The 27,646-nt window shown below is 39.8% G+C and overlaps 1 protein-coding gene across 2 annotated transcripts in view; it reads right to left on the bottom strand.

Moving 5' to 3' along the window:
* Window positions 1-27,646, bottom strand: part of ZHX3 (zinc fingers and homeoboxes 3) — a 436,276-nt gene that overhangs the window by 237,825 nt on the left and 170,805 nt on the right. For both annotated transcript variants that reach the window (XM_044090292.1, XM_044090291.1), the window contains exon 2: window positions 21,582-21,707. The gene's annotated coding sequence lies outside the window, so the exon portion shown is untranslated. The remainder of the gene's footprint in view (window positions 1-21,581; window positions 21,708-27,646) is intronic.

The raw sequence follows: 27,646 nt of genomic DNA on the forward strand, positions 1-27,646 counted from the left end.
CCACTTTGGCATGTATCTGTCCAGCCCCATGCAACAACTGGGATACCTTACTAAAAGGATACAAGTCCTAAACAATAGGTCTTGCATGGACCACCTCAAAGATTTATTACTATACTCAGTATCCTACAGAGTGCTTAGAGGTGACGTGTCTGGCATACAAAGCATCCTCTGACATAATACAGATGGACCTACTGAACATCTGCAAGTCAAATGGCATCAGAAATGCTCGGTCCAGTTATCTAAACTGAATGCTGTGGAATGATGGATGTATATCACACAGACCACCACTGTTCCTGAACAGACTATCCATAAATAAAGCAAAGCTCATCCATATATATTCAAATGCAACTTGAATCTAAGGATGGGTAACAGAAAATGTACTCCAGGATTTCCCCTCATGCCACTAATGGATAGAGGCAGTTTCTAAATGCTGCATCCCTTACATGGGCCCCCTCAAATTATCTATGGTATGATCACAGTTGTTCTCACTAGGGCTAATATACAATTATCAGCCATGGGGATAGCCAAGACTATCCAGAAAATGTTAATTCAAGCACCAAAAGGGAATTGGCTAAGCTTAAAATGTCCTCCAAGTGAACCTATGTTGTGGCAGCAAATAGTTGTGTAAAAAAATAAATAAATAACCCTTTTTAGTTCACTAAGTTGCCCACGTCACCCTCTGCCCCCCAGTCTAACAGCTTCCGGCACCTATGCTTCTCTCTCCTCTAGCAATGAAACTAGACAAACTTCCTCTTACAGCCGCAGAAACCACAATCACTTTTGCCTCACAATGCAATATTCCCAAACTAAACTCCATTGTACAAATCATTGCTTTACTACAACAGGTACAAAATTCTGAGAAAGTTTCCCCCAAAAATAAAAGACACCTCATCTTATGCAAAATTTAGACCTCAAATAAAGGCCCATGTCCTCTCATCAGTCACATGCCACTGCCTCTCATCCAGCCACATCACCTAACTGAGCTACGTCACCCTCTTTCTCCTACTAGTAATGCTCTTATTGTCCCTTACACAGCAGGTTCTATTGCACCAATCTACAATTCTCACTCGCATTATCTTTTGCTTAATATAACTTCTTCTTCCAACTCCTGACAAACTTTAAAATCCTTCATTCCAGTTAACTATCATATCATTACACACATCTGTAACGATAAGACAGACACCTCACTTTCTACATATTTGTACTGATTTATTGCAAACAATGTATACTGCAGTTGTGGACTCTACATTTCTGTAATCTGACATATAGAAATTGTTTGTATTCCCGAGCAGAGACTAAAACTGGTCACCTCTTATTAGTGTGCTGTCCCGGTAAACAAATTATAAATATATAAATGTTTTAATATGGATTTTAGTGACTGTGATCCTCAAAGATTTTTCAGAGCATCACTTATTTTACAAGGGACAGAGCAAATACTTCTGATAAAAACAGAAACAGTTGAGGTATTTTCCCAATATGTCCCTGGTTAGATGTCTGAAAACGGTACTCTGTGATCCAGTACACTTGTTCAAAACAGCAATAAACAAAGCAAGCAAATACCTCACTGTATGGTTTCTTACATACTTATGTTGCCACAGTAGTATAACTAGGGCAGGGCAAGAAGGGCAACTATTTTTGTTTCAGCACTTGTTCAGAACTTATTGTAAGCACTAAATAAGCTACGAATTACTACAGCACTCAACTTTCCACACTGTCTAGAGGAAAACAGTTTCTAGTACTTAAAAAAATAAGCACCTATCCAGGCATGTCTAAGGGTCAGCCCCCGGTGTTTTCTCCTGTCTACCTGATGAATCTGGGCATCTTGGGGCAATGAGGTAATTGCCTCATGTACACAGACAACCCTCTCCTCCTACCACCCAACACTACAACCTGTGAGAGATGCACTTATATAGCCAAACTGGAAGCAAAGCTCTCTTCACCCAAGACTGGACTAGACAGTCAAGAGGAGAAGGTAAACACTTGCGCCACACCACACTCAGCACATAGTCCCTCAAAACCTACACTACCAAAACACAAACACAGAAACACAAAACACACATCTACATTCACAGAGGCTCTCAGTAAAAACCTGCCCAAGCAACAGGGACCTCCAAAGCAGAAACACAAGCAACCTCCACCCCCCCAACACAACCCAAATGACACATAGCCCACAAACTCAGTGTGCCACTCAACCACAGCCCATAAGGCATAACAACGTACCCAACACACTAGTCATAGGTGACTATAGTCAGGCACACTGATGTTCCACTCACCAGGCTAAACAAGGAGAAAGTTACTGTCAGCTGCCTGTCGGATGCCAGGATCCGCCACATAATGCATGCACTCAGGTCACTCCGCAACAAGTACAAATATGACTCTGTCATTGTCCATGTTGGTGTGAATGACCTGAGACGTACCTCCTTGGACTACATGAAAAGGGACATGGAGGAGCTGTCCGATCTTGTAGCCCAGGCAGGTATGACCCTAGCCCTGAGTAGCATCCTGCCATCACCCAGAATGATACCACAGTACAAGGACAAAATGATTGACTTCAACAATTGGCTAAGCTTCTGGTGTCATTCTAAGGGGATCCAGTATCTGTCTGCCTGGGATGACATGATCGATAAGCCACGATGCTTTGCCAGAGATGGCCTGCACCTGTCACCCCTGGGATTCTGGATACTGGCAAAGGCTCTAGCCACCCCTATAGTGCCTTTTTTAGGCAAACTCCTTAAAATGGAGAACATAGACATCTGTGCAGTGACAGAGACCTGGTTCAGGGCTCCAGAGAGTACCCCTGCATTACCAGGCTATAATTCATACCACACCTTTCGGCCACCTAACCTGGACCGAAACACTAAAGGCGGAGGCGTGTCCATTTATTAAGGATATCCACACCTCCAGGCTAGTTGCTCAGCATAATGCATCCGAGATTATCCAAGTGCAACTAACTCTGGGCAAGACTGCAATCCAAATTGTAGCTTGCTACAGATCCCCCACCATGCCCCAGGATTCCCACTCCTCATTTCTTAATACACTGGAAAATAATACACTGGAAAATATTAGGGTACAACCTAACACCCTAATAATGGGTGATTTCAACTACCCTACCATTGACTGGGAAAACTACTCATGTACCAACTCTTGTGCTCAACGTTTTCTGGAATTCATAAATTCCAATACCATGGATCAACTTATCCACACCCCCACCAAGGGCAGCAATATCCTAGACCTGGTTATTACCAACATGGGCAACCAGTGCTCCACACCAGAGGTCAATTCTTCGTTGGTCAGATCCGACCATAAGCTAATCACCCTAGACATCCACATCCCTCCTCCACCCCCCATTAGGGAAACCACAGTAAAAAATTTCTCCAAAGCCAACTTCATGCTTCTTAAGACAGAAGTGGCAAACTTCACAACACCCATGCTGACGGATAATAGAGGTATGACTGCTGAATCCTACACAAATGCACTTTATAAGCACTTACATGAGTGCATGGATCATGCAATCCCTAACAGAACCAAGATGCTATCCTCCAAAAAAAGGAAGCCAATCTGGTGGTCCCCTGCCATAAACAAACTCTACAACAGAAGAAAGAAACTGTTGCAAAAAAGAGTAAAATCCCATGTTTGGAGAAACTCCCTGGTCAGCTTCAGTAAGAAGCTGAGATCCCTCATAAAATCCTCCAAAGCTAGTTATGAAAACAAAATCGCCACTGACTCTAAAGACAACCACAAAGCATTCTATAGCTATGTCAAGAATCTCAATGGCAACACTCAGATCTTCTCTGAGTTACAGCACAATGGCACTAAATATACAGAACCAACGGATATTGCCAACATCCTGGCAGATAGGTTCAGTGCTAACTTTACCGCTCTGTCATCCCCTAAAGGGCCCATCTCTATACCAGAAGAATGCAAAGTTCCTGTAATCACGGCTTCACAGGTAAAAAACACACTATCCAAAGCCAAGAACACAGCATCCATGGGACCTGACGACATCCCAGGCTGTGTTTTACATGAACTACAGAACGAACTGGCACCCTACCTAAGTAACTTGTTCAATCATAGCCTCACCTCAGGCTATGTGCCCACTGAATGGCGCACAGCGACAGTTATCCCACTCCGCAAAGGGGGAGCCACCACAGACCCCAGAAACTACTGCCCCATTAGCCTAACGAGCCTGGTCTGCAAGGCTATGGAGCGTATCATCATGGAACTTATAAACAATGACATCGGTAATCTCCAAACTCAGGACCCCACCCAGTTCGGGTTTGTAAAAGGCAGATCATGTCTCCTAAACCTGATAGACTTCTTTGAAACAGTCACCAAAGTCGTAGATGAGGGTAACGTGGTTCACACAGCTTATCTACATCTCGCCAAGGCTTTCGACACCATCCCCCACTCTGGAATTATAGATAAGCTCACTAAATTAGGTATAAATCCCTAGGTCACAAGATGGGTTGCCAACTGGCTCACTGACAGAACCCACACTGTGAAAGTAGCAGACTCCAAATCCAGGTTCAGACCAGTGACCAGTGGAATACCACAGGGTTCATTCCTGGGTCCTCTCCAGTTTGGTATCTACTTCTCTGAAGTACAGGCCAACACAGAAGGTCTTTGGCTAACGAAGTTCGCAGATAACTGCATGTGGACATCCTACAAAAGGGCCTTGCTGAGACAGATGCCTGGTGTCAAAGCCATGGCCTCAAGCTCAATGCCAAAAAGTGCATTGTCATTCCTTTTGGTAAAAACTCAGTACCCATGAACTACCACATATGTGGTAGTCTACTTAACACCGAAAGTGTGATAAGAGACCTTGGGACACAGGTGGACAGTAGTCTCTCCTTTGATAATCACATCGCCACAGTAGTCAGGAAATAGTACAGTTTTGTACCTACCATAAATGTAGATGTTCGAAGATCCACATTGCTGCAGTCCTTACACTTGGGTAGTCCGCTGTCCTCGGTCGGCCCGAATATCAAAGTATTAGGCTGACGTCGGTCAAGGCGCTTAAGACTGAAATCAGAACGTCAGGGTACAAATGCGCATGACCGACGCATATCCTCAGTCTTTTCTTGCCCCAGATGTCAGAAGACCCTAAAAAGAAAGGTCAAAACCAAAAGACAGCAAAAAACAACCAACCACCCTTGTACTAATCATATGTACAATATATACAATATCCACAATATTCACAACCCAAACCACACAACCGCCTCTAACTACAGAGGGGAAGGAGGGAGGGTAAATTGGACTGCAGCAATGTGGATCTTCGAACATCTACATTTATGGTAGGTACAAAACTGTACTATGTTCTTCATCTCACATTGCTGCAGTCCTTACACTTGGGTAGAATCCCAAAGCAGAGGAAAGGGAGGATGGCAAAACTATAAAGCATTAGGAGCTGCCAAAATGCCCTGTAAAATTGCAGTGGCAAAACCAGCCCTAGATTTAGAGTAAAGTGGAAGGTGGTAATGCTTAGAGAAAGTATGCACTGAACTCCAAGTAGCTGCCTCCAAAATATCTTTAGTTGCCACCCCCCTTAAAAAAGCTGTAGAAGTGGCAGTAGCCCTAGTGGAATGAGGCCTAATCCCAGCTGGAATTACCTTACCATGATGGGAATAACAGAAAGCAATACAAAACCCAATCCACTTAGAAATAGTTTGTTTTGACACAAGCTTGCCCTGAGAACCCAAAGCAAATGAAACAAATAACTGCTGAGACTGCCTGAACCCTTTAGTTCTGCTCAAATAATATCGCAACTGCCTGTGTATATCCAAAGTGTGCAAAATCTTTTCCCCTTTATTTTGGGGGTTTGCATAAAAAGTAGGCAAATGAATAGTTTGGTTTAAAGCCACACTAGAAACCACTTTAGGCATAAAGGAAGGATTAGTGCAAAGATACCCTATCCTTATGGAAAATTAAGAAAGGCTCAACCTCCATAAGGGCCTGCAATTCAGAAACCCTTCTCGCAGAGGTAATGGCCAACAAAAAGCAGTCTTCCATGATAAATATTTCAACTCGGCAGTAGCTGCAGGCTCAAAAGGTTGTAGAGTGAGTTTCTCCAACACAAAATTGAGATCCCAAGCAGGAGTAGGAGCTCTACGTGGGGTCTTATATTCTTTGCCCCTCTAAGGAATTGCTTAAACAAAGGATGAGAAAACAATGGTGGGTCACAGTCATAGTGAGCAGAAATTGCTGCAGCATGAACCTTAATAGAAGAGAAGGACAAACCTTTGTCCAGTAACTCAGTAAGATATTGAAGAGCCACACTTAAATTAGGCTTAGAAACATCAAATTCCTTTGCTGTACTCCAAAATAAAAATCTCTTCCATTTATCTGCGTACACTTTCCTTGTACTAGGCCTTCTGGCCTCCAAAATAACATTCAAAACTTGCTGTGGAAGCTGAGACCCTCCAGGGTTTAAAACAGAATATGCCAGGCTGTTAGATGTAGAGAGTGAAGTTTGACATTGAGTAAATGACTGTTCTCCTGAGACAGCAGGTGTGGAATCGAAGGCAAAGGCCATGGAGGCTCCCGTACCAGACTTCTCAGTAATGGGTACCAGTGCTGTCGAGGCCAATCTGGAGCTATTAAAATCATCTTTGGCTTGTCCTGTCTGACCTTCAGGAGTACCTTTGGGAGGAGAGGCAGAGGTGGAAAGGCATACACATGAAGATTGCTCCACTTGAATGAAAGAGCATCCACTTTCCAAGCTGTGGGATGAAACCTTTTGTGCAAAACTTTGGCAGCTGGTAGTTTAGTGGAGAAGCGAACAGATCTATGTCTGGAGTTCCCCATAACACTGTCAATTTCTGAAATACATGAGGATCCAATTTCCACTCGTGGGGATCCATAATTTGTCTGCTCAACACATCTGCTAAGGAGTTCTGTGCTCGGCAGAAACCTTGCCTGAAGATTCAGCTGTAAACTGAGAGCAGTCTCCCACAAAATCATTGCTTGCCTGCATAGAGGATAAGAATCGTTCCCCTTGCTTGTTGATGTACCACATGACAGTTGTGTTGTCTGTTAGAACCAACACCTGCCCTGGAAGAAGTAAATCCTTGAAAGCTATTAATGCATATTGGACTGCTAACATCTCCTTCAAGTTGATATGTAGATGTTGAAGTCTGGCAGGCCACGTGTCTTGTACCCACTTTCCATTTAGATGAGCTCCCCAAGCTTTGTCTGAGGCATCTGTCGTTAGAATCTGACTCGCCTCTGGTCGGGTCACAGAGAGTCCCTTGTTTAGGTGACATTCCTGAGCCCACCACAAAAACTCCTTTTGAATGCAAGATATTATCTGAATGACAGTGTCCATATCTTGGCAGTGCTGTGTCCATACATTTTTGAGATACCATTGTAGCTTCCTCATATGCAGTTTGGCATTGAGAAGCACCAGAATACAAGATGCCATGAACCCCAAGGCTTGAAGGACTGTCCTTGCAGTCAGCCTGGACTGATGAGACAATTGATGGAAGTAAAGAGAAAGATTCTTTTGTTTGTCCGGGGTCAAAAAGGCCATCTGGGACGCTGTATTCAGTCTCACACCCAGAAAGCACATGTCCTGAGAGGGTACTAGACTGGACTTTATTTCGTTCACAGAATACCCCAGGCATCTTAGCACTGCTATCACATACTGTAAATGATGAAGAAGTTCGTCCTTTTCTTGGGCCAGAATCAGGCAATCGTCCAAATAAGGATAGATCTGTATTCCTCTTAGCCTGAAGAAAGCTATCACTGGAGCCAGAACTTTCGTGAACACTCTGGGCAGTAGATAAGCCAAAGGGCAATGCAGAGAACTGATAATGAGAAGTCCCAGCCCGAAAACGCAGATACTTCCTGCAACTGAGCCTGATAGGAACATGAAGGTAAGCCTCCTTGAGATCCAGAGTCACCATCCAGTGATCTTTGCCCAGCAGAGGCAAAAGCTGTTGTAACGTCAACATTTTGAACTTGGGAATGTCCAGATATGTGTTGAGGATAGATAAATCCAAAATTGGTCTCCACGTGTTCCCCTTCTTTGGTACTAGGAACAGGCGAGAATAAAATCCTAGGCCCACTTCTGGTAGAGGGACCGGTTGTATGGCCCCTATTTGAAGTAGCAGAGAAATTTGTTTGTGAGCCTCCAGTCTTTGCTGAGGAGGAACGTCTGGCATGCCTTTGAAAGGAGGCAAGGTATGGAAATAAAACTTGTAACCTTGGTGTATGATATCCAATACCCATCTGTCTTGAGTAATCAAACTCCAATTTTCCTTGAAGAGTGCCAACCTTCCTCCCAAAGGTGCTGCCAGGCAAGAAGGATCTGGCAGCTGAAAAGGTAGGTCATTGGGCCTGTTTACGAAAGGACTGGCCCCTGCCCTCACCCGAAGACTGTGCAGGTGAACTCCCCATTCTAGGTCTGAAGGAACTCTGAGCTCTGCCCCTACCACGTCTAGATCTACCCCTAGACTGAGAATCATAAGAAGGATACGTCCACCCCTTAGCAGGCCAATTCCTACTAAACTTCGGAGGCTGAACTTGCAAAAAATCTTTAACAGCCTGCATAGACTTAGCCTTGTCCTCCATTTTCTTCAAGACTGACTCCACAGGTGAACCAAACAACACATCAGACTGTAAAGGAGCATCCAAAATCCTTGTCTTAACATGGTCAGATAAATTCTGATCCCTCAGCCAGGCGTGCCTGCGAAGAACTGAACCAGTGGCAGCCACCCTAGACGAGGCCTGTACAGCATCAAAACCACATTGTAAAGAATGCTTACCCACCTGTTCCGAGACATGCACCAAATCTTGTAATTCTTTACACTCAATGCCTTCCGCCAGAGCATCTACCTTAGACTTCAATTGAGAAAGAAGATAGTTTTGATATTTCAACATGTGAAACTGGCAATTCAAAGCCCTCATAGCTAAGGTGGAAGAAGTATAGACTTTCTTTCCCCATCTATCCAAAGCTCTGGCCTCCTTATCTGGAGGAACCGGATTTTTTACAACAGAGGCCTTGACACCCTTAGGTCCCTGACTAACAGTTTCTGGGTCCGCCCTAGGACTCCTATAAAGATATTTATGAGCCTCAGGCACCCTGTAATACCTATCCGGTTTAACAGGAGCAGGAGGCAAAGAATCAGGATTAAGTGAAGCCTCTGCAAACACATCCTCCACAACATCCAGAACAGGTGGTATAGCCAAAGGCCTATGCTGGGGCAAAAGCAAAAATTCCCTAAGCCTTTTCCTGGAATCAGAGAAGTCCTGACCTTCCCACTTAAAATGTTCCCTCATGGAATGAAGAGTCTCTGAAAAAGAAAAATCCTCTGGAGGAGAAGCAGAAGGAGTCAAATCATCTGCATCAGAATCAGAATAAGGAGAGTACTCCTGCAAGTCTTCAGCCGAAGACTCTGAAACATCCGAAGCCTGCTCAAAACTCCCCAACTCTGGTTCCACCCTAGGCCTCTTATCAGGAGGGGGCAAAGAACCTCTAATCAAAGTAATTAAATCTTCTGCCATTTTAAGCATGTGCTTCTTGGGCACAGATCCTGTAGAACTAGGAGTGACACCAACAGAAGCTAAACCTGGCCTGCCTCTGGGAGAAGCCTTGGAAACAGAAGGAGAGGGCCTAACCCCCCTAGGAAGGGAGGGGAGTACAGTAACCTGAGAAGCCCCTTCAGCCTGACCTGCCTCCTGAGAGGCCACATCCTGCAATATCAAAGTCTCCCCTGGGACTCCAGAGAAGCCTCCGGCGGAACCACCGGTTCCACTGACGCCTCTAAAGAACCGGCGTCCGTGCGGACGACTCTTCTTGCCTGGGTTTAGCTGCTTTGTCTTTGCGCTTCTTGAAGAAGCAGGCGTCGGAGCATCCGGCGGCATATTATAATTGCACCGCTTCGAAGACCAACCTGGCACAATCTAACCTTCGCAACAGTGCGCTTATTGAACCTAGCACAAAAGCGACACCCAACAACGTCGTGCTCAGGCCCCAAACAAGGAATACACAAAGTATGATAATCCCTATGCGGTATCTGCTTCCCAAAAGAAATACAGTTATTCACTTTTTCTGACATCCGGTAAACCACTGAGGCAAGAAAAACTAAAATATTCCCCAACGGGGTACTTAGCCAACTTTGACTCGGTCTGAAACTCCGAATTCGAAAAATTTCAGAACGCCGAACGGCACTTGCAACGCTGCTTCTGCATCGGACCATGCGGCAAAAAAGACTGAGGATATGACGTCGGTCATGCGCATTTGTACCCTGACGTTCTGATGTCAGTCTTAAGCGCCTTGACCGACGTCAGCCTAATACTTTGATATTCGGGCCGACCGAGGACAGCGGACTACCCAAGTGTAAGGACTGCAGCAATGTGAGATGAAGAACATCCTTCTATGTGGCACACCTCATCACAAAAGGTTTCTCATCCAGGAAAAAAAGAGGTCATTGTTCCCCTCTACTCGTCACTCATTAGACCCATTATAGAGTACAATGTCCCTTTTGGTATGTACCTCACAAGACATCTACAACAACTGGAAAGGCCACAGAAATACCTCACAAAGAGGATTACCGGCCTCAAAGAGATGCCCTATGCAGACCATCTAAAAAAACTGCAGCTTTACTCCATTGCATATCGCCTGCTCAGAGGCGATCTCTGCCTAACACACAAAGCTATGTCAAACCCAGAGCTTTTAGACATGCTCCACTTAAAGAAATCCCAATCCCTACGAGCTACACGCTCTAGGAACCTAAACCTCATCACCACAATAAACAGAACATGCTGGAGGGATAGATTCCTGTCCAGAGACTTGTCATACTCTGGAACAAACTACCTATCTATATCAAACAAAGCTCCTCATTAGCACTGTTCAAGAAAAATCTTGATGACTGGATGGGAGATAGGAAATTCACCCTGGGGATCACTTCTGTGGCTCTGCTCAACAGTGGCACAGGAAAATAATTTTCTTGGGTGGCGAAAGCCAGGGTATGTTTGGCTAGGCTTATATAGGCCCTAGGGCCAATAGCCTAGTACCTACCTATGAACTACCCCAGGTGCAAAGTGTTGGGGGGGTGCACGATAAGCCATTCTGGATTTCTGTTTAAAAGCCAGTATTGCATCTATAGTCAAACCTGAGCACTGTAGCGCTCTGTGCAGTCTAAACTGCAGCAAATGCTTTACAACAGCTAAAAAAATGCATATACCTCTCTCTGCTTTATTTTTTTATATAAACTAAAACCTGAAAATTGTAAGACTCTGTGCAGGTAGCAACTATTTGCTACAGTCATAGCAAGCAGTTTGATACAGTTTAAAAGAAGAAAAAAAATTTCCCAATAAAATGTGCAAAAGGTTCTGCGGCAGGACAAAGAATCAGGACCTGAATGGCTAGGGTGGGGGTGAGGGGGTCATGCATTTGGCCACCTGGTAGGTAAGCCTGTAGAAGGAATGACTTTTTTTTTGCTGTGGTTGAGCCAGCTACGCTTCTGTGTTGCCAATAGTCACATTCATATTTGTAGGAAAGGAAAAACTACAGTGAAGTACTTTTATGTCTGTACTACAATTACAAAGAGCTCAAAACCACCTTAGCTAAGAATCAGTAAATGCACTAGTAATCTAGTAAAGAAATATTTTATTAACTTACTTACCTGACTCAGTGTACTGAACCACAACAGGCAAGTAACAAAATAGAGGCTGATGTAGTAGGCTAGTAAGCTGGCTCCATATCAAACAGTGATGCAGTTCTGACTACTGTTCAGCAAAACAGGGCACTACTAGCAGCTGCCAGTATCAGTACATCTGCAGCAGAAGGTTTGTAAGTATGTGTTTTTGTGTGTTTTTGTGTGTGTGTGCGTGTGTTTTTGTGTTTTTGTGTGTTTTTGTGTGTTTTTGTGTGTGTGTCTGTGTTTTTGTGTGTGTGTCTGTGTTTTTGTGTGTGTGTCTGTGTGTGTCTGCGTGTGTCTGCGTGTGTCTGCGTGTGTCTGTGTGTGTCTGTGTGTGTCTGTGTGTGTGTACGTGTGAGACAGGGACAGAGACAGAATCCGGTGGAGACATAGCAACACCATAAGCCTGGGGAAGGCTGCCAAATGCAGTAACTACCTATGTACATGAATAATATCCCCTCATGTTGATCATTAACTATTTAAGGGGATGTTAGGTGCATACAAGTAAAAAAAAAAAAAAATCTGTCTAGGATGACAGCTCACCACATTTCCACTGTTTCAGCAGTATAGCCTTCTACTGCAGCGACACAGAAATTAACTGGTCACTAGGACGTACTGCATGGCCGGACAGGGAAGACAAAAACATTCTTGAATGAACAAAAGTAAATCAGCACTTTAAACAAAGAAATATAATGCATTTAAAATTTAAGGCTAAACATTTTAAAAGAATCAATAACTTGCTAGAAAGGGGTGTCCTCTTTCTAGGCTGTTACTTGCTTTCTATTTGGAACAGTTAGCAAAAGCGAGTCAAATTCAAGGATACAACTTGTATGGAAATCAAGAAAAGTTAAGTTTATTTGCAGATGATATTATTTTGCATTTGATAAACCCAGAAAAGTGCACTTCAGTGTTTTGAAACATTTTAACACAGTTTCAAGCTTTTTCCTGATGCATGATATATGAAGGCAAAGCAAAGACTATAGTGGTAAACTATGTCCCCTCACACAGAAATTGATTCGGCAGTACCAATACTTATGGGAATGTGATAAAATTAAATATTTAGGAGTATGGAATGAAAAGGACTACGTAACGGCATCAAAGAACATGTGGGAAGAGACTAAAAGATAACACAAAAATTGAGAAACTGGAGGCTCTTGATTATGGACAGCAAGATACCAGCAGTGAAAGTATTTAGTCCCTTTAGTTTTATGTACAGGGCAGACATTTTAAGAACTGGAGAAGAAGTTGTGATTGATAATTAATAAAAATACTTGGAAAAAATGTATTTGGGTAGGAAGGATGGCAAGAGTTAAGTGGAACAAGTTGACTGTCCATGTAGAACCAGATGGTTTAGGATTACCTGATATGAAGTCATACTTTAGAGGTATGCAATTAAGGCTCATATGCATAACTCAAGCAGAAGGTAATAAATCAAAGGGCAAGGGGCTGGCGAAATTGAGGGGGAACTGTTTTTTGAGAAATAAAAGGAGAGAAGGATGCAAGTCCTTAAGGAGAATAACAAAAAAACACAGAAAATTATATTCATAAAGTGACTGAAAGTATTCTAAAAACTAAGCTAACACAAGAACAGAGAGGAGATTTTTGCTAATACAGATGACTGCAAGTAGGGGTATAGAAAATTGAAAATAAGTGGGCTGGAATTTACTTTAGGAAAAGGAGCCAAGGTTCTGGGAGGAAGTAACTCAGACGGATAAGATGAAGCAAAAATGTGGACTGCGGGTTACAGACTACCTTCCCTAGCACAGATTATTTTTTTTTAAATCAGAGTACAGGGGAAAAGAACTTTCAGAGCTTGTACGGTCAGAACAACATCACTGTACTTACTTTAGTATTTAGTTGTAAACTGCTTGTGTGATTTTTCTCATAGAAGTTGGTTTAAATTCTCTTTGAATTCTGTGGTTACTGATTTTGATTAGTCTTTTCTTTTGTAATTTTTTATTTGTTGGAAGCTGAATATGGATTCCTTAAATACATATAGCATTAATGATTTGCCAAAGCACAGATATCTTGTACAGTATGAAAATGCTGTGAATATTTAAAGGTAACATCTGATAACACTGTTAAAGCTGGATGATTTGCTATCTAGACTTGATGATGACACTTGCACTTGTGCAATTGGCATGGCTCGGAGAACTGTTGTTACATATATTAATGACTAGACTGGTGAGATACATAATGTTAGGCAAACAGCAAAAAGAACACATTTAGGAAATGATGCATCTATTGTCTAAAGATCATTCAACCCCATGAAACAAGACAATGCCCCTGACAACTTTGGAATTCTGGATGCAAGTATTCAGCAATCTGAGGAACTTGTTTGTTTCGAAGGAAACAAAAAAAAAAATAAGAAAGGAAGGAAGAAGTTCACAACAAATAAAGTAAAAAAACTGATTAATGACTGTAAAGGAAAGACAATATGTACTAAAAAGGACACTGCTTTGTTATGTAATACAGGTTACAGGGAATGACAATATTTTTCCATCTGAAAACCTCCAGTCTACAGAAAAAGGCATCATTTTTCCAAAAAAGAAAGTAGAAAAAAGATGCAAAAGGTGAAAAGGAAGAAATCAAAACTGAACGTGGAAGGACTGAAGAACATTACTGTGAGAAAAAAAGAAAAGACAGATGTTGACTGCATGGCTCAAGCTGTGAATGTACGAAGCCAGCTGGATGAGAATTGCATGCTTGCAAATTTAATACACAATGAAAACAGTGAGATTAAAAACTTTAATGGTGATGAAGATCATTCCTTTGTAACAATTGACAGAGCAGATATTACAGTATTAGAAGCCGAAGATTCTTCAGATCTGGTCAAAAAAGATATTCTTGTAATTGGAGATTCTATTATTAGCGGGAACTGATACTTACATTTGCAAAGATGATGAACATCACATAGTGTTATGCTTCCCAAGAGCAAAAAATAAAAGATGTGAAACAAGCCTTAGAATGCTTTAATGTAAGGAAGTATGGATGTTTTTATTCATGTCAATACAAATTGTCTGACTGTTAGTACAGAACTTACAGCCCTCTTTGATAGTACAGGTTGTACTGGTGTTAGGATGCAATTTTCACAAATCACATATAGAAAAGATATTCAGGTCACCGTGACTGGAAAGATTTTTGGGGGTAAATATCTACGTGGAAAAAATGTCCCGTTTTAAAAAATGGAAATGTGTATTTTGGGGCACACGTGTTCAGACAGGATAGCATGCATTACTCAAGATACATTTGACAAACACTAGGCAGGATTTTTGGCAGGTCGAAAATTTAACAGTTCACAAATAGTAACATTTGATGCATCTCGGATGGTTGGTAATTCTAGCAGCATTAATAATAAAAGTCTTTTTATTGGAAAATGTACTACATTTCCACAACATTGAAGCTATTGTTTATGAAACATGGTTAAAGAACAATGACTGGAAACCAGTTCTGTCAGGGTATAAATGTTTTTACTGTAACACACATTCTAACAAAAAAAAAAATCAAATGGAGGTGTTATGATAGGGAAAGTCGAATGGAGATGACCTAGAGTTCATACATTTCTTACATGAAACACGGGACGGATGAATAATATTAGCTGGGGACTTACATTTACCAGAAACTGACTGGAATAACATTGATTCAACAACATGAGTAAGGAAATTACTCCCAGCATATGTTCAGGAACAACTGTTGCTTCAGATTGTAAAAAAATCTACCAAGGAATGGAAAATATTAGACATTGTTTGTGTTCCGAAAGAAATTACCACTGCTGATGTGCAGTGATCATGGGGTTATTAAAGGTTAATTTGTTGCTAGACAATTCTGCCAAACTGAAACCTAAACCAGTGCACAGAAGATTAACAGATTATATGGAAGCAAAGCAATCACTATGTAAAATTAACTGGAGTGATGTGCTCAGTAGAAAAACTGCATGGAATGTGGAAAGTTTTGTAGAGAGACTCAGTGCAAAAAAATGTTTAACATCAGGATCTAGGCATACAATGTCAGGGGGGTACATTTCCATAAGAACAAGATACCTGATTAAGGTGAGAGACAAAAATATAAGAAATGGAAGACAGGTCTAACTACATCGTTCAAAACTGAATTAAACAGGATGGACAAAAGTTAAGTACAGTGCGAGACAAAATAAAAATAATAAGAAAATTTATATAAAGATGTTGACCGTAATAGGAAACATTTTTATAGATACACAAGATGCAGAAGAAGTAAAACATACAAATTAATCAACTGTGTGTAGACTCTAAAATGTATTCTCAGACAACAGATTATAATATATATTTACAAAATTTTATGCAAAACAATTTGGCTCCACAAAGGGGGTGATAATTTGTCCTAGTGACATCTAGATAACTTCAGATATCGGAATTAAATTAGATTATATTGAAAAGGACCTACACAAACTGGATCCAAACAAAGCACAGCGAGGCAAGAGAATTAGTAATAATGACCTGAGAACACTTCAGCAAGAACTTTTACAGTACCATTATATCTATTATTCACTAGGTCATATAAATATGGGGACATTCCTCAAGATTGGAGACATGCTCTTATTAAACTTGTCTTTTAAGGGAAAGGAGAGTAGGGCAAACCCACAGTCACACAGACCCTTAAGTCTACTTTCATGTTGTGGAAAAACAACAGATAAGATAATACTGAATAAGTTACTGTCAAAATTGGATAGGTTGTGACTTGAAATCATACATCAGCATGCATATGTTGAAAATAGAGCTATTAACACCTGTAACATATTCTACAACAATACAATAACAGCTATAAATGAAAAATTATGCTATGGTGTTAATTTATATAGATTTAACTTCAGCATTTGATAGGGTCATACACAAAACACTGATCAATAAATTACAGCTCCTAGGTATCGATGTACTCTTGACAAGATGCACAGCTGCATGGCTTACAAACAGGACATTGCAAGTATCATACAGAAATTGGATAGGTGAAATTCTTGGTTATGTCAGGGTGACCCACATGGCTCTGTCCTACGCTCTTGTTTAGAGTGCAGCTTTCAGACCTAACCTTTTCATCTGAGGTGCTCTATGGTCTATATGCAGATGACCTGAAATTGGGTAAATTGACCATTCTGGCACAAGAGAATAATATGCTGATAAATACATCAAAAACTAAGCATATGAGATTTGGGAGACATAAATTGAAAGGTGAATATTTAATGCAGCACACAGTGACAAACGGTAGATTCATTTAAGGACATGGGTATATGGTTAGATCCATCTTTTGAGTTTTTCACATTGTATCAACCAACTGATTAGCGACAGTTATAGAACTACAGGTTGTATAAAAAAATTATAAAGTCCAAGAAACCAGAAATGATGAAGTCATTGTTTATTGGTTACATTGACCCAAACTGGAGTATGGAATAACAATATGGAAACCTTATAAGAAAACAAGCATGAGTAAACTGGAAAGAGTACAGAGGAATCCAGGATGTTAATAATAAAGACAATGTAGAAATGCAGACCACCACCAAAAAAACAAAATAACTCTAAAACTGTAGACAATGCACCAAAAGAATCCAGACACCAACGTAGCGCTTTCATCCACTTTTAATTCAACTGGACTTCAGAAACGGCCACCCATCACACAAGCCCATAAATACAAATTTCAAAGGTCACATGATGGCAAACCATTCAAAATTTAAAGGTACATTTCAGTATATAAACCACATTAACACATTGATGCCAATACTAAAGGCAGTATAACCATACCTTAATAAACTTTAGTATAAAAAGCACTTTAGTATAAAAAATACTTATTTACAAATGCTATAAAAAACAAATAATTAAATAATACAAATAAAGTTTCAAGGTCTTTGTGCTTGCAAAAGCACTTTATATTAACCATTTCGTTGAGACCTGAGGGCTGATCAGCCACCAATAAAATTTGCCAAAGACTTTCATGACACTCTAAAGTAATCTTAAAATTATTACTAAACAAACTGGCATCTACTTGCTCCAAAACATAAAAAAGAACATTTCTTGAAATACACACAACTCAATGAGTGTCTGGCTAGTGCATTAGAAGGGTCTTTTTTCTTAATAGCCAAGATGTGTTCATAAACTCTCTTATGTAAAGCTCTGATGGTTTTTCCTACATACAAATATTTACAAGAATTACAGACAACATAAACCACATTTAATGTGTCACAAGTATAATACCCCTTAGCCCAAAAAGTCCTGTTGATGTGTTTAAATTCAACAGAAGATGAACCCATATTAAATGTACATTGTCAACACTGTCCACATGGGTAAGTGCCTGGGTTGTCAAGTTTTGACTTATGATCTCGGCTGCTACCTTCAAGAATGGACTTAATGTTAACTGTCTTCTTGTATGTGAACAATGGTTTGTTACTCAAAATTTTAACTAAATCTGGATTACCCAGATTAACCTTCCAATTGTCAAAAAGAATGGACCTTATCGTGCCCATTTCATTAGATATTGGAATGGGGTATGCCAACCTATAATTCACTGTTTTTTCATGTGCAGCCCTAGGAATAATTACCATAGCTGCAAACTCAGACTCTGTTATCCATACCTTCACTACCCAAAATTGGTCGTGCTATGTTGTCTCCAAGCCCCATAACCTCAGAAATGATGTTATCCAACCAAACGGAGTCGTAACTCCGCTGCTGAAAAAAAAAATAATTTCCTGACCTCATTAATGAAAACCAAATTGTCATTAGTTAAATGACTCAAATGTATAAACTGTCCCTTAACTAACCCACGCTTCATGGAATTAGGATGCAAAATGTCTGTGTGTAAATATTGATTCAGAAATGTAGATTTCCTGTAAATCTGAATAAAAAAATCCCAGTTGAGGGAGTCTATTTTCAAATGGATATCCAAAAAATCTCTCTCATTACCAAAATGTTCAATGGTAAACTTAATAAAGTTAGTTGAATTGTTCAAAGCACAAACAAATATAGAAAAGGATTCCATATCACCCCTCCACAAAAAAATTAAATCATCAATGTAACATCTATAAAAGACTATGTTGTCAGCCATGGCATGTGTGGTAAGATGTTGCAATTTCCACATGGCCATGACCAAATTAGCAAATGATGGGGCTACTTGTAACCCCATGACCACACCTGTGGTTTGTTGAAACAAAAGATATTCAAACTTAGAAAAATTATTCTCAAGTATAAGTTCCATAAGGACAAAAACAGCATTTCCCATGTCATTGTCAATGTTAGTATACTGACTTAAATACTCTCAACAAATTCAAACCACTTTCTTGTTCAACATATGTGCATTATGAAGTCACATCAAGTGAAGCGAAAGTAAAAGGAAAATATTCCCAATTAACCTGAGACAAAAGTTCCAGCAAGTGCCAAGAATCACGTAAAAAATATTTAGACTTTTGCAGAACAGGAATTAAAATGTCGTCTAACCAAACAGACATAGGTTCTTTCTTAGAAAAACTGGCTGACACTATTGGCCGAAAAGGAGGATGTTCTCTATCTTTGTGTACATTAGGTATGCCAAATAGTGTCACCAGTTTAGGGAACTCCACCTGCAAAAAACTGTGGGCAAATTGACCATTCTGGCACAAGAGAATAATATGCCAATAAATACATCAAAAACTAAGCATATGAAATTTGAGAGACATGAATTGCAAGGTGAATATTTAATACAGCACACAGTGATTGAAACTGTAGATTCATTTAAGGTCCTGGTTATATGGGTTAATCCATCTTCTGAGAATTGTATCAACCAATTGATTAGTGACAGTTATAGAACTATAGATTGTATAAAAAATATTATAAAGTCTTTCTTTCGGCGTTAGGGGTCGCCACAATGGACCTCCGGTCGGCTAATGATTGACCAAACTTGAGTATGGAATAACAATATGGAAACCTTATAAGAAAATAAGCAGGAGTAAAGTGGAAAGAATACAGCAGAAATATAGCAAGGGCATCCATGGATGTTAAAAATTTAAGTTATTATGAAAGACTAAAATATCTGAACTTGTACAATGTCTCTTACAGAGATCTAGAAGGAGATCTTATTCAGGTATATAGGGCATTTAGAGACAGCTACGTCTGGGAATGTTTGGGGTTATCAAAAAAGTAATGCAGAATCATCAGACAACCTATATAGAAGATTCCATAGGACTAAGAGGTGTACTGATTGGTTCGCTGAGAGAGCAGCTGGAGGAATATCAAATTACACTAAAACAAGCACTATTTTAGATATTTTTAAGAACAGCCTTGACAAGTATTAAGGGAACAAGTGTTTTAGTATATTGGCAGGCTAGAAGGGCATAAATGCCTACGCTTGAAGTATTTGTACGTACGTATGTAGCTATGTAAAGAAATAGGAGGGTGCTAAGTGAAAGACTACCTCTGGTAGTTTTTAGTTGACAGAAGGGATCATTAGAAAGGGGTAAAAAAATACTGCATAATAACTATAAAAATCTTAAGAAAATATTTGGAGAATGGAAAAGCAGTTTACAAAGGAACAACTGAAAGGCATCTGTAAGGCTCCCAAGTATATAACTAAATCCAGAAGGTTTATGGGTTTTGCTGCAAAAGTATTTTATATCCCAAGAATACTTCAGGAGGATTTTCCTCATGGGGAAGAGAAAAGTGATATGGAACGTGGGTTTGGGGAATGCTACAAGCTGGCAGAGTTTTAAAAACTCCTTACAGAGGAACTTTGATCAAAATACTGAGGAAAAAAATGGTTGCAACTAAGGAAATTAATCTTTTGAGATAGGATATAGGGATCTGAAATGACTAGCCAGAGTAAGGGCCTTGTTAAGTTTAATGTTACTGACTGCCAAACAAGCAATTACGAAAAATCAAGAGTGAAATTTAAGCCAACTGTAACTTAAGTATTAAATATAGTAAAGCAGATAAAAGAACTGGAGGTGGAATCTTTAGAAAAGGGAAGGAGTAAAATTCATAGAAATAAGTGCAATTAACAGGAAAAATACAGGATGGGTATATGTCTAGGAGGAGGATTTAGGTTCAAGGAAAGGTAAGAATTAAGTAATTTATGTAAAGTTAGAATGACTGAAAAAAATGTGGAAAAAAAAATGTATACGTTTATTGCAGGGCAATAATTATGGAAATATTACTATGGCTTGTTTTCTTTTAAGTTAATGTATGTATATTCAAATTACCAATTCAAATGTGATGATTTAATAAAGATGTTTAAAAAAAAAAAAAAAAAAGAAGGGATCACTGTTTCTGGAGGTTCTAGACGATTATTCTTCCCAGACTTGAGAGAGCCCAACATATTTGTTGTTTAAAAAAAAATGAAAGTTATGTACTCAATTTGATAAATCTGTGAGAAGGTCAGTTCTGTGACCAAAGTGTACTGATGCTGCAGGGATAAAGACCACTCGGCAGATCAAACAATCCCAAGCGTCAGGAACCCTCCACTTCCCATCATGCTCCACACATGGCACTCACTATATAGTTTTTCATGTTACTGCACCACTTATCTGAGGGAGAAAAAAACAGCACAGAAAAGAAACTTCACAGCACATGCACCAAAAGTCAGAGAAAAGAAGAAGGGTACATTACAGAAGACGTAGCTTCTACCTGTTAGTTATATATGACAGAAGAGTCTCTAGTTAATCCTCCATGATGACTTCCTTCAAGAGAACATACCATATACAACAAGTGGCTCCAAAACAAGACCTGAACCTTGAAATAAGCTTTCAGTGCCCAATAAAAATTTTCAGGGAAGACCAAGCTGTAGCTGCACAAATGTTTGAGTGGTACTATGGAAAAAGGCAGTAAAAGTAGCCCTAGCACTATCTGAATGATCTCTCAGAAGTTACAAGTAAAAGCATTCCATTAGGGGTGTGACAAAATTCAATGAAGCTACCTAACCATGCAGAAAAGGTGAGCTTAGAAACCTTCTTACCTATTCTGAATTAGGCAAAGGAAACAAATGGTCATCCTTGTGAAAAACTTGGTCTTGTCCATACAGAATCTAAGCTGCACGATGACATCCATTCAACGGGGAAGACATTACCCATCAATCAGAAAACTGAGGAAAGAAAACAAGTAGGTTAACAGACTGGTTTAAGTTATACTCCATAGCAACTGTTGGGACACTAAACATGGAAAAACTTGACAGAAAGAACAATGAACTAATTCTGAAATTCTTTTAGAAGAAGAAGTAATGGTTACTGGATATATTACTTCACATTACATTTCATACGCTTGGCAGAAGCATACAAAAACTCTATTCAGCGTGCTCTTTTCTATCCCTACCTTCCCTCTTACCATTTTACTACCTCTGTCATGGATTCTTCAATGCCTCTGTCAATTCATTCTTCACCATCCATTCTGGAAGAAAATTCCATGAGTCTATAAACCCTGTATGAGAGAAAGTACTTTGAAATCCAGAAAACAAATAGTCCTCTCCTTCCTTATCTGTCTTTATTTGATGACCCCTTCAAAACCTCCTTGACAACAACATATGCACCAAATACCATGTCTCCCATTTCTTTTTGTCTCAAATAAGAACTCTAGCTCATCTTGCCTCTAGTCATATCCCTTCCTCTCCATCCCACAGATCTTTTCTGGTAGTTTCCACTTTATTACTTACAGCAGCCTAGTGTCCTTGTACTTAAAAGGCCTCCAGAACTACTTCAATAATCAACAGTCAAAAGCAAGCCACTGTAAAGACTGAAACATTACCTCTTTGTTCTGGAATCACCATCTCTGAGGATACATACCAGCCTTCTATTTACTACTGCCATTGCTCATTCAGTCTACTACTGGTGGTCCAAGTCAGGTATAATGCAAACCCCTCAGACCTTTTTCCTGCTCTACTGTTATCCGTTCAGTCCTCCCAACTGATACTTCGCACCAGGGCAGCTGTGGTCCAACTGCAATGCATTTCATTTTCTTGCACTGAATCGCATCCGTCACCCTTCTGCACAGTTGTTTACATTTTCAAAATCATCCACAAGACTATTCTCCCTCTCTCTTATTTCTTGCATCTATCTTTGCACTATCAGCAAATAGGATGATCCTGTTTGCTATTCCTTTTGATATGTCTGACAGTCTTCCAAGGCAGGAGGTTTAGCTCCACTGAGGCATCTGGTTTAAAAAGAAGGCTAAGCCTTTCTAACATGGAATACATTTCCCCACTTTTCCCCATGTGGAACAGGAAGTGAAATAACAGAGGCCTATGACAGAAAGTAACAATTAAAACAACTTTACAGACTGTAAACAATGTAAGACAAGAACTATTATATCCCACATGAAAATTAGAAAAAGCAGCAAAATAAACTTTACTGGAAGAGTAACAGAGTCCACAGTCAAACATTTTAGACAACTAATGGACAACTAAAGGAATAGGGACTGAAAAGGATCTATGCCCTTGTTTGATGACAGAAAGTAAAACAGGTCCATTTATTTCAGTAAGATTTTTGAACAGAAGGTGTCTGAGATGACAAAAGTACAGTTACACAGTTGTGTAGGTTGCCGTTACCATAAAAGTAGATGTTTGAATTCCTCACAGCTGCAATAGCCTATAGCTACTTGGGTTACATCTTGCCCATAATATAACTACAGACCAATCTCCAAAAGTACCTGGCTCTACTCCACATATGCACCCCGGCTGCTGTGTCTTGAGATAGACAGCAGTCTGGGCACCAATTTCTTCAGGACTTTTTCCCCCAAAAGGGAGAAAAGTGTGCAGCTACTGCAGCAGTGCAGAAATCAAACATCTACTGTTATGGTAAATGCAACCGAACAATTGTTCTATGTTCATCATTTTCAAAGCTGCTACTGCAGCCTATAACTATTTGGGCAGATTACCATAGGAAGGATTAAGATCCAGGAGTCCCTTGACTATATGCTCCTAGCAAAGACTGTCCTTGACCTGGCAAAGGAATCCAGTTTGTAATGCTTTGTAAAAATATATACTGAATGCTTCTATAGTCCACCACCCCTTGCCAATATACCATTCAAGAAGCCAATACTCAAATTGAGGAAGAGATATGCAACCTATGAAAGGGACTCTTGACATCTGGAAAAGACTCTGCAAGATAAACAAGTCATCTAAATAAGTATATATGTGCCTGCCATGCAGTCTGCAAAAATCTATTATTTTGTAAACACCCTTGAAGCTGTACATCAAATGGTAATGCAGAAAATTGATGATCAAAAACAGAAAATCCAAGAAAACCTCTAAACTATGTGGCAACAGGGATGTGATGATAAGAATCGTTAAAGTCTAGAGTTACCATAGAGCCAAGAAGAGGAATAAGAAATAACGGATTTTGTAAGGTCAGTATCTTGAACTTGGATATTTTCACAAACAAGTTGGGAAAGGATAGATCAAGTACTGGTCTGCTACAAGGATCCTTCTTTCGCACCAGAAACATTCTGGAATAAAAACCTTCTCCCCTTAGGTTTTGACACTCACTTATTCTATGACCTACAGGGAAAACATATGATGAAGAACCTGAGGAAAAACAAACATTCTGTCTCATTTAGAAGATGGGGAGAAGCAATTGTCCAAAAAGGTGTAGGTCTATCCAGTGCCATTTGTAACCCTCCTGAACTACTCTCATAATCCATTTGTTTGAAGCAATCTGCTGCCAAACAGAAGGATTTAGAACCATTTTCTGGACCAGATTATAAGGTGAAGAGGCAGGGGGTGTGGGAAGGGAAGAAGGAATACTGGCATACTCAATCTGTTATAGAGGCCTGCCCCTTTTGCTGAAAGGTTCCCTGCTTTTGGTTGGACCTCTCCAGTCATTTCTTTTTAGATCATTCTTTCCTGGAAGCTTGTTGGGATTGCCCATTTTGCTTTTTGAAAAAGAAAAGCTTTTTTTTTTTTGGAAGATTTAGAAAAATTGGCTGAGAAATAATAGTAATTCCCTGGACCAATTTGCCTCATTCTTCAAACTGCTTGAGTACCCAAGAAGCAGAAAGACCAGACAAAATCTCCTTATTCAAAGGAGAATTCAAATGATCATACTTTGCTTCTTCAGAAAACTGGATTATGCATCCAAGCAAACCTCTCATCACATCAGCAGCTGTAGCCCTGGGAAGAATCAGCACATACACATTTTTTTAAAGAATGTTTAGACTCTTGAAAAAGTAGCAATAACAGGATTCATAAAAGACCTACATTCTGAGATAAATGCAGCAGAAAATTTCCTTATACTACCCACACAAGTTAAGAAATATTTCACCATACAAGTTTTGTAGTTCACAATTCTGAAGGCTAAGTGGAAGAAAGAAATATCTTTTCAAAGCTGTCAAGAGCTTTATCGTTCCTGTCTGAAGATGAAGGATTATTATTGACCAGAACCTTGTTAGTAGCTGAAGAAATAAAAAGCTGCTGGTTCAAGCCTGAGGTGGAAAAACTACTTGTTAGACTTAGGGAGTTTATAAGACTACCTTTTTATGCACTGAATATTGACTATCAGGATTACTGTATAAAGAATCAAAATACACCTAAGGCTGGCACATTATCAGCAAATATCTCTGCAATATGTGGCATGCCCACTTTTTAACATATCATAGAATCTTGTTAAAGGGCATTCATTTTTTGCATAAAAATACTTCACTCACCTTGGACACAGTCTCAGAAAAAGAAAACTCCTCTATATAAGGAACTGAGGGAACACTCTCCTCAGAGTGAGGATCAGGTGTTATGAAGAAAACACAGAATAAGCTTTGTCCTGGTCATTATCAGAATAGTATGCTAAAACACCCTCAGGATTTGTGAAATTAATAAACATCATGCTTAAATTTTCCTGCTATTCCACAGAATGCAATAAACCCCTAACTAAGGTAATTCATCTTGATTAACAGGCACACTGCCTTTCCATCTTGTGGTTCCCAAGCTCATATATATAGCACCTGCACTGTCTGCAGGATCCCAGTTCAGTGGTACAGACATTTGGCATTTACAGTCGTACAAACACCTTTTAAGGTTTTAAATTCAGATTTCATATCAGTCATTTAAGATGCCTATGACACAGGCAGCAGTCAGCCTCAGTCAGCTGCCCTAACTACCCTTATCCCATCCTTTTCTTACTCTGTTACAAGCAACTATGTAACCCTCTAACGATACACCACACAACTATTTCAAGCATACATGACAGGGTCCTGCCTCCTCAAACATAAAACAGTATTTTTTGCACGTCTGCTGTGAAATGACCTCCTTCTAGCTGCCACTCGGTCCCACTTCATGCCAGTCCCTCCTCCTCAATCTCACATTTCCAACTTGGCCTTACACAACATGACACATTCAAATTACATCCTTTGTCTTTCAGTGCACACATTCACAGTTTTCCACGTCTATGTTCAAACCCCAGCCCCTGCAAACTCTTTACCATTTGGTAACTCTGTAATGCATGCTTTCTACCAATGTAACTTCTCTTCATATGTACAGTGTCTACAACTGATGCAGTACTTCTGATATGGCACTCCTAATAACTGACCTTCACAAAAGAAGGATCACCATAAAATTTCAGGAATGTGATTTTTCTAAAATCAGTACTGCCATATGGAAATCAACACTTGTAAATAAACATAATCAACCACAGCCAAACAAACCACTAGACTGGTGGATCCATAGCAGAATTTGTTCACTCCAAATATGGCCATTAAAAAGCAGCCAAGACCTAAATTAGTAAATTGATGCTCCTTACAAAACATTGGAAGAAGGGAAAAGTATTAAAAACTGGGGAGACCAGAATGTTTATGGAAAATGATTATTCGCTCTACACCAGGCAGAGAAGCAAGTATACCCCACCAATCAGGAGATGCTGAGAGGTTAAGATTCAAGTTGCAATATCCAGCTGTCAGATTATTTTTTTTTCTAGAGGACCAAAGGAATTTTTGGACGCAAAACAGATTATAGAGGAAATATAGCCAACAAACAGTGAGCTAGCAAGTTGAAAGTGACTTTGCTTCTCAATCTTCTGACAAAGTCCAGAGATGGACTTTACTGTTAGATATTATGACTATAAATATGCTGAAAGATAAAGCATAGAATAAAAAGTTTGCTTGAATATATGTAGAGTTTAGCAATGTAAAATGTGCATTCATACTATATGTATAACAGACAGGCTTCTCTTCACAGCATCAAAAAGAAAAGCCTAACAAAGCAATATTGGAAAGCAAGGATTATATGATTTTCTCATGTTTGCAGAACAAATATCTATTAACAGACATCCTTTTTTATAAATTCAGCAATACGTGATGTTTTTCCAGTAGGAACAGCTTATACAGATGTTTCCTTTCAGAATGGCATCCTCACATCAGCAAAAGTGCTTAAATCACAAAAGGACAATAGAAAAGTCTAAAAACAGACATTATGTGACTTCTCAGGAAATGTGTGCATGACTAGCTTTGTATTTAGCAATTGTAGTAGTTCAGTTATGTGAGAGAAGGACAGAGAGAGGTATTTTGTAGAAGTCATCACTCATATCTGTAATGAAGGAAAACTTTGTAAATATATGCTACAAATCTGACAGACTACGTGTGGTTTGTTATAAAATAAGTTATCTGTAACTGTGCTTATAGCTGCAAAATATATTTCTTTATCAGTGTGCAATTTGAAAGGCTTGGTGCTTTAAACAGACTACAGATGGAGTCATGATGTGTCTCTGATTCAGCAGTAAACAGCACAGCAAGACTGTGTGTCTTAAGAAGACTTCAAATCCCGCAGCAAGCAAGCACCATATAATTTTTCAATGGTGATCCTTTGACAACGTTCCTAGCCTGTATCCAAAAACAGGGGGAGTGAATGGGTAATGTCACTCCTGTAAAAGCACAGTAACGTTTATGTGAAGTACTTCAGATTTCTACAGTTTTCAACAGTTTGTAGCAATACAGTTTAATAGACGTCTAAATCCGGTGAGACTGCATTGCAGGAAGGTGGAGCAGTTCCATAAATTCTCCAGAAAAGGTACAAGACGGAGTTGTAAGACTGAATCTGCCAGTTTTGCT

This window comes from Protopterus annectens, chromosome 12.part0 (genome assembly GCF_019279795.1).
Source record: "Protopterus annectens isolate FY-2018-M chromosome 12.part0, PAN1.0, whole genome shotgun sequence".
In the NCBI taxonomy this organism is placed as follows: domain Eukaryota; kingdom Metazoa; phylum Chordata; order Ceratodontiformes; family Protopteridae; genus Protopterus; species Protopterus annectens.